Here is a 12699-nt window from a genome sequence, read left to right on the forward strand (position 1 = left end):
TTATCTGAGAGGAAATGATGAACCCTAATCTATTTACATATTTCTTTCTTTAGAACATCTGTTGGGGGGTGTATACTGATGCAACTGTTTTTTTTCTAGATTAAGTGGTTAGCAGAACAAAAATTAAAATTAAAACTAAGGTGTTTGAACATAACATTTTTTAAAATGTAATTTTACATAACTTCATAATTTAATGTCAAGTAAGTATTACATCTATGTTCATCAGTACTCAACAGTTACTTTCAAAATTGGTTTTTGGCTATTTCAGACTCAGATCACAAAATAAAATGAATACAGTTGACTGTAAGATGTTTTTTCTAAAGTACAGGTTACTGATGTCATAGCCCTATAAAGAAGTAGAACACTGACTTTGCAGCTCTGGTAGAATACAAACTATCAACACTTCATTTTTGAGACAGAAAAAGCATCTTACCCATATTACATATCTGATGGGACAGCCCACCCCTCTTGCCTCAGGCAGCCAATTAGCACTCTACAGTTCAGATCTTACTACTTATGATAATGATACATAGAACTAATATGACACCCTTTACTCTTGTTGGTGTCCTTACCCATATTACATATCTGTATTGATATAAAGCATCAACAACACTTTTTCGTGAAAATTTACAATACCACAAATCTCAAGCTACTGTGGAAGTGAACAATAAATCTTAAGGCTTTGAGAAAATATAGACTACTACCATTACACCAGTTAAGAGATAAAATCTACCAGATTTATAGATATATGAATATAGAGACAACATAACTTACAGTACTTGGAAGATATAATCTACCAGCTTCATAGATGCATGAATATGTAGAATACTTGAACAGTGCCTTGCAAAAGTGTCCAACCAAATATGTTAGTACTTGGTGGAAGCACCTTTGGCATCAATTACTGCTATGAATCTTTTTTTGGGTGGGTCTTTTCTAGTTTTACACAGTGGGATGGTGTAATATTTATTCGTTTTTCCTGACAAAATTGCTCCAAATCTTACAAGTTTGCTAGAGATTATTGATGGAGTACAATCTTCAAATCTGCCATAAATTTACTATTGGATTCAAGCCATAACTCTGACTGAGCCTCTCACGGAAATTCACGTTCTTCTTTTGTAGCCATTCCACTGTGGCTTTAGCCTTGTGCTTTATGTCACTGTCCTGCTGAAATGTGACTTTTCCACCTATTGTTAGATTTCTGGCTTTCTCAAGCAGGTTTTCCTCTAAGATCTGCCTGTACATTGTACCACCCATTTTCACCTTAGTCATATAAAACTTCTCAGCACCTGCTGATGTGAGCATCCCCATAACATGATACTACCACTATCATGCATGAAACTGGAATGGTATTGTTTGGGTGGTATGCTATGTTGGGCCTGCACCAGATGTAATGCTTTGAACTTAGACCAAATATATTAATTTCTAGTCTCCTCTGACCACAGAACCTTCTGCCACACATCTACAGTATCATTTACATAATTTTTTGCAAACTCCATATGTTATATAATATGATTCTTTTTCAGTAATAGCTTCTTTCTTGCTACTCACCCATACACTATGTAAGGTCCAGGATACTGTTGATATCTGAAAATTGACTCCCTTATCAAACATGGAACTTTATAAAACTTTCAACATCAGTGTTGGCTTCACAGTGGCATCCTTAACCAGTTTCTTGCATTCCAACCTGCATAGTTTTGAAGGTCTGCTTGATCTAGGTAGTTACTTGGTGGTATGAAGCATATTCCACTTCTTAATGATAGACTTCACTATACTAAAAAATAATCAGTAACTTTGAACTTTCTTGTAACCTCCTCCTGATCTGTGTTTTTCTGTCATTTTATCCCCAACTTTTCTCAAAAGCTCCTTAATCTTCATGGTTTGTTTGTTATATTACCATGTGAAATGTAGCTTGAACAGATGAATTTGCTCTAAAGTCAAGTTAAACCATTCTGATTACACACAAACAAAGACCATTATACTAATATTGTGACCTTTCAAACAAATATTTTGCACCTGAACTGATTTAGGGTTGCCATAACAATGGAGCTGAATACTTATGCAATTGAGAATATTCAAATTTTCTTTGAAAGTCTAACTTATATAATATTAGCTTTTTTAGCATATTCACTTGGAGTAGATTGTGAAGATTTTACATATAAAGTTGCATTTGATAATTTCATGATTGCAAGCTTAGATGGCAACAAAATGTGGAAACTTTGTAGTGGTTGAATACTTTTGCAAAGAACTGTATGGTTAAACTATAATTCATATTTAAAAATACATTTGTCTCATGTTTTTACTTATAAAAGCAAATACAGTAAGTGTGGTAAATATAATATAGAAGTAAACACAAGTTGAGATTTACTGATGCTTTAATGCAGGTTGATGATCTCATCATCCTTGGCCCACCTATAGTTCCTTAGAAGTACCATCCACCCTCAGCAACATGCTCTCTGGTAAATCACAATATGATCCTTTTCCTAGCAATGCACCCTTTTGTACCACTTTGTTGAACTATGATGTCATTGGTCCACCCCTATTGGCTGAGGCAGCCAGTCAGCACTTGTATCCACAGTTCAGGCCTTACTACTTATGATAATGATATATAGAACTAATACGTTTCCTTTTACTCCACTGCTAAAACCTTATACTAAGTTCAGGTTCTTTAGTGGCTTGCATTTACATCCAAAGCTGTAACCCTAATGTATTTGCACAGAAATGTGAAATAGTTTGTTGTTTTTGTAGCTAGAGCTGAAGTTTCCATATATTATAACACATAATTTGAAATTCAATATACTATTCATATGCAGTCTTATAAGCTGTGTATATTTGTAATCATAATAAAGTATGTGTTACATCTGAGAACCATTAAGAGGCTTGCTGCTCTACCTGTATGTGATGTGCAAATACTACATGTCTCACTCTCTATAGTGTATATTTCACTTTTGTAAAATTTTCTAAGTACTCATTTCAAACATCTTAAAGCTATTCAAAGAAATTTGCTCATGTTTCACAAGACAGTTGTATTGTGTTCTATTTTTCCACAGGAATGGAAACTGCTTAATGACTTTACAGAAATTGAAAGAACTTTTGAATTAGTGTAATCCAAGTTTAAAATTAATTAGTTCAGACAGAAGGAGAATTGAAAATAACATTTGAGCACCTTCAAACAAATTTGTTTCTAATCTTGAAAATATCAAAATATATTTCCTATATTCTTTAGTCTGCTGACCATGCGTGTTTTATTTCTAGTTCATTATCAAATAGGGCTTATTTTCTTTTCCTTGTATATAAATAGTTTGTATTTAATACAGTCATATACTATGTCTTGCAAAAAAGTATTCACTCCCCCCCCCCAAAGTTTCCACATTTTGTTTTCATCAGAGCTTGGAATCATGAAACTTGACTTTGGATAAATGCATCTGTTCAAACCATAACTCTCATAGTGACATGAGAAGTCAACCATGAAGACTAAGGAGCTTTCCATACAAATTAGGGATAAAATGATAAAGAAGTACAGATCAGGAGAAAATTACAAGAAAATTTCAAAGTTGCCAAATCATCACTTTTAGTAGAGTGAAGTCCATCATCAAGAAGTGGAATGTGCTTCATACCACCCAGTCACTATCCAAATCAGGCTACCCTTCCAAAAAAAGCAGTTTGGCAAGTAGAAAATTGTTTAGAGATGGCACTGTGAAACCAACAGTGATTTTGAAAGAAAGATTTACAAAGTTCAGTGTCTGAGATGGGAGTCAGTGTTCAGACATCAATAATATCCTGATCCCTACACAAAACTGGCCTACATGGAGCTTGTGACAAAACATGTGAATGACACTGCAGACACGTGACAGAGGTTAGCAGTCAGGCAAAAGAAAATTGAAATCTTTGTTCTAAATTCAAATCATTACATCTGGCTTAAACCCAGTATAGCATATCACCTGTCAACACCATCACAAATTTCAAGCACAGTGATGTCAGCATCATGTTATAGGGATGCTTCTCATCAGCAGGGACTGGAAAACTTGTCAAGATTGAGTGGAAGATGGATGGTGTAAAGTACAGGTGAATTCCAGAGGGAAACCTGCTTGTGTCAGCCAAGAATTTAAAACTGGATTGAAAATTCATACTTCAACAGGACAATGATCCAAGGTACAAGGCCAAAAAGAGTGTTTTCAAAAGAAGAAAAAAGAAGTTCTGGAGTGGTCCAGTCAAAGAGATGACTTAAATTCAACAGAGAATTTATGGTGAGACTTGAATATTGCAGTCCATCAATAGTTCCCAATGAACTTGTCAGATTTGGATCAATTTCACATGGAAAAATTGGCAAAAATTACACAATCCCATTGTACAAGGCTTGTAGATACCTATAAAAAATTACAGACAGTAGTAACTGCTGCCAAAGTTCTTCCACCAGATGCTGATCAAGGGGTTGAATACTTGTGAAATCAGCAAATTTCAATTTCTTATAAATTTCTTTGCAGGTTTTGCTGACATTGAACCTCCTTTACAAATAACAGTGTCAAGTTTGATTATTATAGTTTTCAATAAAAATAAATTAATTTTAAATATTTGTAACATTATTTCTATTTCATCAAAATGTGACATTATTGGTAGGAATGAATATTTTTGCAAGGCACTGTATTACAGAAAGTATTTGCTAATACATTTTGTGCATTTTGTAAACTGATGATCTGTAGTGAAATAATGAAATGTCAACCAGAGAATGCACAACAGAAGTTGACTGTGTGGGTGTATGCAGATTGAACAAAGTTTAACTGGGCTCTAATTGCCCTTAAATAATCATGTGTATGAAACAGAAACTGGCAGCTTAGCTTCTGTTATTTTATTTACAATAGCCAACAGGAAATATTCATGATTGTTATGTAATTGTAGATAGCATGGTTTTACAAACTAAAAATTGTGACTAGGTTTGTTGTTTTTTTGGCTTTCCCTCAGATAGTTTGTGGCTATTTTTTTTTTAAATATCACCTGTTTTTAATGATAACTACAACTGGTTCCTATTTTAGACAGACTAAAGATGGTGCAAATTAGCTCAAGTCACTAAAATGTGCCTTGATATTTGCTGCAGTGCTAGCCTACCTATGGAGGAATATTCCATTTATACTGGATGCAAATACCATTGATAAAAGAATTGAGTAATGCTTTCATGAGTACTGGATAGTGTGGAGGAAGCAATAAGATATATAAACCAAATGCTCTTACTGTACAGTAAAGAAAGAACTCTTGCAGTCAGAGTATTCATCTAGTATTTTGACAGTATGTGTTTGATGGAGAATTTGCTGCTCAGGTAAATCTGAAAATCATGCATCATTGAAGTAACTGATATACTTTTAAAGAACCAGAAGATATGATTGGATATTAGGTCACAATATTACAGAAGTACAAGTTTACTATACAACTTTGCCTGGAGTAGAACTGAAACACAGTTACTATTTCACCATCTGCTAAGAACTTGCTTTTTTGTAGAGTTTCCAGATCAAGAGCATAATAATGTTTGGTGAAGCCTTAAGTCTCTAACGTGACAAAAAGTTATGCAAATAATGAAAACTCCACTGTTGAAAGAATAACAAACATGCTGGAAGGGAATCTGCAAGAAGAGCAGTTAAAAGTCTTGAATATAGCTAAGGCATTATTTGCTGTGGGTGGGGTATAAGGTGGGATATGACCATCATGGATTGATGGCTGTAGTTTGGAAGTACCAAGCCTTTGGTACTCATCTGATATATTAAAGGTACAGGAAAAAATGCATTTCCATCACCTTTTGAGTCAAAACACTGAGGAAGTTACTAATGGTATTTGGATTTTTTTTTGTCAGGACAGGTGACAAACTTTGAAGAACAAACATGCATTTTATAAATCAACCAACATGTAAATTTCCTTGGAGCATCGGAGACATAGCCAATGCTGAGACACATCAAATGCTTAAGTATAAAATCACCAACCTTAAGAAAGTACTTGGGTATCACAAGTGTTGCTAATAAGGAAAAAAGCAATTTCAGTATCTAACTTATGATACACTCAGAAGTTTAAAGCTACATAATACATGTGTTGGAGTATTTCAGGAAGTGTATCTAATGCTGCCACCTCCCTATGGAGATATATTTATATGATTTGATCTCACAGCTATGTTAAACAATGGAATAAACATTGCACTTCCTGTGTGGCTCAGGAAATGAACTATTTGTGCCAAAGAAAACTTCATTATTACGTTTTAGGTTCTCATTTTCAGAGAAATACCTCTAAATGTTGTTGGACTACATCATGAAATTGTCCAAGGTGACTGTTATAACCTGGTGATGGTTAATTACCTTTCTAATAAGGTTGAAGCATATTCACTGGCTGATGTGTTGGATCAAACGGTTGCCAACAAATAGACTGAACAATAAATTATCCATTTTAGAGTTCAAGAGAAGTACTTTACTGACCAAAGAACAAACTCCAAGAAATAGCTGTTTATTGAGCTATGTGGTACTAGATTTGTTGAAGGATTATACTTTGTCTTATCATTCTCAGTCCAATGTTTTGACTATGTGAGGTGTCCAGATTATAAATATTATGCTTTTCAAGATTGTGAGTCCAACTTAAACTGAGTCAAACATGCCAATGTTCAATTATAAAGCTACACTTTTAATAGCACTCAAACACAGCCAACAACCAGCTACAGAATTACTGGAGTGTCTGTGAGAATACATAGATTTCAATCCATGATAGTTGATACATATCAGTTTTGGAACCAACAGTTGAAAAGTAGCCATGAGACATAAAAGAGCAAATTATAAGATAGTGAAAACAAAGTTTCAACAAAGAGCCTAGGCATAGTTCTGGTATATCCCATAAGCACACACTTCGTCATAATACAAGATCCAGTGATCTCATAACACATAAAAATATCAAAAAAGTATCAATAAGATGAAACATTACATTGCTGATGAGCATCTAGAACAGTCACTTAAAACCAAGAAGCAGAGTTTCAATGAGTTCTGTCTACAGGAAATGCTGAGAGCACTATTTGTTACTGACCTGATCTGTTGGAAAAAAAGGAGAAAAGCAGCATCAAATATTCCTTGGCTTTTCATGCAGAAGCATAGAAAGAGAATATGACACCCTAACATTTAACAATTATATGGCCACAACAGTTAATTTTTTAACCCTTAGTTACTATAGCTTTGATTGAAAGATGTGTTTCAACACTTAAAATAATTTTATGATCTGCACACTAATCAGCAGCCATAAACAATTTATGACACTTACATTATAAAATTACACTGTTAAATAGTTTTACAGCAGTTTCTTCCACACACTCATTTTTAGTTCGTAGAAACAGTGCATTGAGGTCACTAGAGAACTTAACATATTAATGGCTAGCAAGTAATCAGAGATTGTGAGTATATTAAAAAGATTCAGTTTTCTTGATACTTTTTAACACAATTTCAATACATACGTAGGTGTTATTCTATGAAATATGTTCAATTATGATATTGTAAATTGAAAAAACTAAGAAATAAACTTGGATATAGCAAAATAGCCATATGCAAACATTGATAATTATGCAAGCTGAAGAACAAGTCTGCATATAGAAAAGTTATTTTGCATATGCATTGAAGGTATAAGTAGAAAGAAACATCAATGAAATTTGTTTTATGTCTTCCATGATTATAACATAATTGTGATTTACACTAGAAAGAAGTAAAAGGTGGCAGTATTTATTTCTTGTTTCTTACCTTCAATTCTCTGCTATTTTGTATTAATAGTTTCTTGTGCATGTACTTATGGGTGGTGACATAGTGTGGCAAACATTTATACCACATTACTAACATTTTTTTATTGTAGATGTGAAAGATTTACTATTATATATAGATTTTAATATTGATGTTTATTTATGTTCAATTTATATTTAGAAATGTACATAACTCATGCTGTTAAATCAGTATTGCAAACTTTCTACCTATTTGTTAAAGTTATAGATGATTCTCAAGTGTAAGAATCAACAATATATCTGTGCACATAAACACCAATTTATCATTTATATCACTGTGCCAGTTGAATCTTTTAGAAACTCTCCTCATTGCCTATAAATGTAACCAACACAATGCACCAAGATAGATTATATTACTGATTTGCTGTAGCTGGTATTCTATAAACCCCAGAACCTATAAATGTGGTTAACAATTATTAATCAGGAACTTCAGATATATGACCAGGAATGGTTTTAAATTTTGAATATTACAAACTATTTAACTTCAGCAGATTCACATTAGACATTAGTATTTTTACAAAAACATCCTAAAACCTCAGTGGTAAAAAGTTCAATATATGATAGGTGAAGAAAGAAGAATATAAAATATTCTAGCTCTCTGTTAAATGAATTGTAGCTAGATTGACTTGAAATTAACTTGCTCATCATGAACCCTCAATAAGACATCAATGAAGTTTCAGCTCAGAAAGAAGACTCAATATTGTTTGTAAGTTTACAACACTTTTGTACATAGATCATTATCTATAATAACCATTATTGTAAATTGTATTATTGTATGTGTATTAAAATATTTTTGTAATAGAAAAGAACTGTCTGTATCAATAATGTTGGCAAGTATCATAAATTGGATTATCATTGACACTTATTTAACTGCTAACTTTAAATTATAATTTAACTCAGTTTTAGGATATTTGAAATTGTAATACATAATGTATTTAAATCTATTATAAATCAAAATCTGAATATGTATGCTTTAGGCATGTACATGTCCACATATTTTATATAACAAATATTCATAAAATAAGTTACAACACACAAATCAAGTAAAGCCACCATATTTGAGAAATTAAAATTACAAAAACTACATACTGCCAAAATATAGTCACATAAAATATTAAATTAATCTGTTGCTAATGGAGTATCATAATCTTTTCTCTAATCCAGCAAGTCAGCTCCAAAAAAGCAGTATTCTGTGCAAACTGAATATAGCTTAGAAGACATTAGGTAAACCTGTAACATTTCATTTTGTGAAATAGAAAAGCATTATTTCTTTAAGGCAGAAAATCAGCTCACAAAAGCTGTATTTTATGTTTACTGGTATAGAATAAAAAAAATGGCAACTTTATATTAGGTTGAGGAATAATTCGTGAGCGTTTTTAAATAATTTCATTCAAGCATTACGTGCAAGACTATACAATACTTCAATGCATGAACACATTACACCCAAAACATTTATTATGATACTTTATTTCATGTAATACCTAGGTATATAGTATGCATTGTTTTAAACGAAATTGCAAGAAATTAAATGCGAAAAGCAGATGGTGTCGAAAATGCTCGATTTTGTCCACTTGACATTCCATTTAATGAGCTGAAAATGAAAGCAAAAATTAAAGACATATGAAAATCAAACACACCATCTATTAGAGCAAAAAATTATCTACCAAATGACATGAAATATTTTGCGAAAGCGTTTCATTTATGAATATATTTGTTTAACTTGAAAAAACCGCTCACGAATTATTCCTCAACCCAATAGTATTCATTTTAAGAAAGTTTGAGAGAGAAGAGTATTTTCAAACAAAATGTACAGAGTATAATTTAGTTCAATACTTTGTATTCTTCTTCTTGTTTTGCACCTATAGCTGCAAAAATAATAAAATTCTCTTAAACGTTAATTATTGCCAAGTATCAAGAGAGAAGGTAGCAGGTTGTGTAGTCACTAATAGGTGATCCTGTATTCTGTATACAGTTTATTCCATAAGGATTCTGCTATAGTAATTTATTTGTAAATTTAAAGTTTTAATGCAACAAATGTTTTTTTTATTTTTATCTTTCACTTTCTTATGCCACTTAGTAGCATGCAGTGTGAGGTGCTCTTCTCATAATACACCAAAATTGTGTGCTTATCCTGCAAGGAAAACAATACTCAACCAATACATTTCAGCAAATACACAAGTATTAAGGTATAGTTTAGAGTAGTACTAAACTGCAGAAAAAGCTTTGTTTTATATAACATACTCTTGTCTTGCTAATCATTATTAGTTTAAGAAATTGTAAGCAGACAAGTGTAATATAGGTTTCATCAATCACTACCCTCTAAAGAAAACTTAATTCTTGACTCATCACAGGATATGCTTACCAGTACTCATGTCACTGCTTTTATCATTTTTAGATTTAGCACAAAACAACAGTTATAGCAGTTGTTCTTTATCCAGCTAATGTTCTGTACAGACAAATTACTATCCCTTAGTGATTCAGCAATAATTCTCTAGAATAATGATGCTAAACACTGGACTCCAATACCCATGGTGAGCAAAGCACAAATTGCCTATTGTGTAACTTTGAACTTAAGAACAAAGAAAGTAACAAAACACGTTACTCTTTTGCATCCATTAAACTTTCAAGTTGAAAGTTCAAAATGGAGTACATACTTGATCTTGATATCAATTTAACTATGCAGCTGAGGCCTTAATCAAAAGTCTCTTGAAGTGGATACTCCTCCAGCTCCCATGCCTATGGGCATTGACCATCTTTAATTGATTCTCATTTTCTGAATAACCTCACCTTCAGTGATACAAATGAGGATGAGATACCTTAGGAGATAGAAAGAAGCTTGACTCCAGACATCTCTGAGCTGACTAAAGTTGAATAAAATGATGCCATGCTTTTTCCCCTGTTCTTCGACAGTTTGGTTGCCTAATCTTCTATTATGACCAACCCATCCAATTCAAATGGACAAACAACTAAATAGACAAAGGTGGAAAAGAAAGACATCTGGAGAGTATACTTGGGTTTACTTCTGTTAAACAGTTCCCTGAACTGCATAGTTGGATGATGATGTCTAAACTACTGAGGAATCCATCCAAGGTCTCCTGGTTAGAAAAGAAAGTTAAATGAGCAAACTCTCAAACAAAATGCTTGTGGGTATAATTATATCTAAGAGACACTTAGAAGACACCATCATTATTGTTGCACCATTAATATTGCTTACAGAATGGATAGAGATACAGAAGTTAGTGATTAAGCTCCTAACCTACATCACAGAGGAGTATAACTGGTATATTGATGGCATAACGCTTCCCAATATCAGATGACACATGTAATAGATTTAATATTATTTTAATAACTATGCTTGTTTCAGTTTAATATATATAGAGAAATGTATGTTACTTATAATGTTTAATGTATATTGCACACATCCCACGTGTTCTCTTAATTCATATATAATTCTCAAGTGTAAAAATTTACAATATGAAAGCACTAACATATCTTAAAATACTGTTGCCAAGTGAACTTTCAATAATGTTACCTTAAAGTTTATAAATCAATATGGAAAGAGCCACAATATTGTTAGTTTGCTTCAATCTGTATACTATAAGCCTCAGAAGCTGTAATTGTGGCAATGCTTATTAATTGAAAAATCACAGATATTTAACTAGATGTGTTTATAGATTTTGAACATTACAAACTTCAGTGAATTAACTTCAGACATTAGTATTTTAATGAGGACATTAAATATTTTTGTCAGGAAATAACTTACATGTGAAGAATAGAGCTAACTAACATTCCCTCAGGTGAAGTGTATCTGTGTAATTTGTGCCTCACAAATCTTTGACAAGGTATTCAGTTCCAGACCAGATAGAGGATTTAATATTGTTTGTAAGTTCATGAAACTTTTCATATAAATTAGAATTAATTCTCTCTCCATGAACTATCATTAAAATGTTCAGTTCTGGACCAGAGAGAAGACTCAGTATTGTTTGTAAGTTTGTAAAACTTTTTTATATAAATCATTATTAGTAACTGATATTTGATAACATTATAAACTGTATTCTTGTTTATATATTAAAATATATTTGTGTTAAGAAAGAAAATTGTGTGTATCAATTTTGTAGGCAAATATCATAAATTTGATACATATTATATTATATTAACTTCTAAATTAAAATTAAAATTTCAGGCTATTTGAAACTATAATACATAACATACTAAATCAAAGACTCAACCAAGGTAAATTATAATATGTAACACACATTGGAATGCTATTTGAACCTATATTCTACTTGAGGAGGACAAATGATGGTATCTAAAATGGGTGAACCTTATGTCTGCTACATTTACTATTTAGATTTAAAATGGAACTTGTGGAGATTAAGCATAAGCTTGCACAAGCAGTGGATATCATTCACAAACTATTATGGAAATATGTTGGTTGGCAACAACCCTAGACAGCATCCCCATTCAAGCAAGTCCACACTAGCCTTATATGTACATATGTGTGTGTGTATATATGTATATATTATTTTATATTTTTACTATAGGGTCAAGTGCAGTTCAGCAGTTAGCATGCCAAACTGGTGAGCTGAAGTTCTGTGGTTCACCTCCTATTACCTTACAGATAAAATATTTCCAACTATTCAGCCTGACATGAGTTGCCTGAGGGTGGTATTGACTAGCTGCTTTCCTTCTAGTCCACTAGTTCAAAATAAGGGCTGGCTAGTATAAGTAGCCCTTGAATAACTCTTTACAAATATGTAAGAAAAACTGGCATTTCCTCCTAGAAGCAGTAATGCATTAGGTGAAAATTTAACACAAAATTATGCATAGAATTCCATGCAAGTATCAAAGAGAACAATTCTAAGTCCATTCAAATCATTTTCTTTATGTCTGCTATTTCAGTCTACAGTGTTGTACCATAT

At 32.4% G+C, this 12699-nt stretch overlaps 1 protein-coding gene across 2 annotated transcripts in view; it reads left to right on the plus strand.

Annotated features, from left to right (window-relative positions):
* Window positions 1-12699, plus strand: part of LOC143240507 (SAM and SH3 domain-containing protein 1-like) — a 188298-nt gene that overhangs the window by 93635 nt on the left and 81964 nt on the right. The gene's annotated exons all lie outside the window — the stretch shown is intronic.

This window comes from Tachypleus tridentatus, chromosome 13, assembly GCF_004210375.1.
Source record: "Tachypleus tridentatus isolate NWPU-2018 chromosome 13, ASM421037v1, whole genome shotgun sequence".
Lineage (NCBI taxonomy): Eukaryota > Metazoa > Arthropoda > Merostomata > Xiphosura > Limulidae > Tachypleus > Tachypleus tridentatus.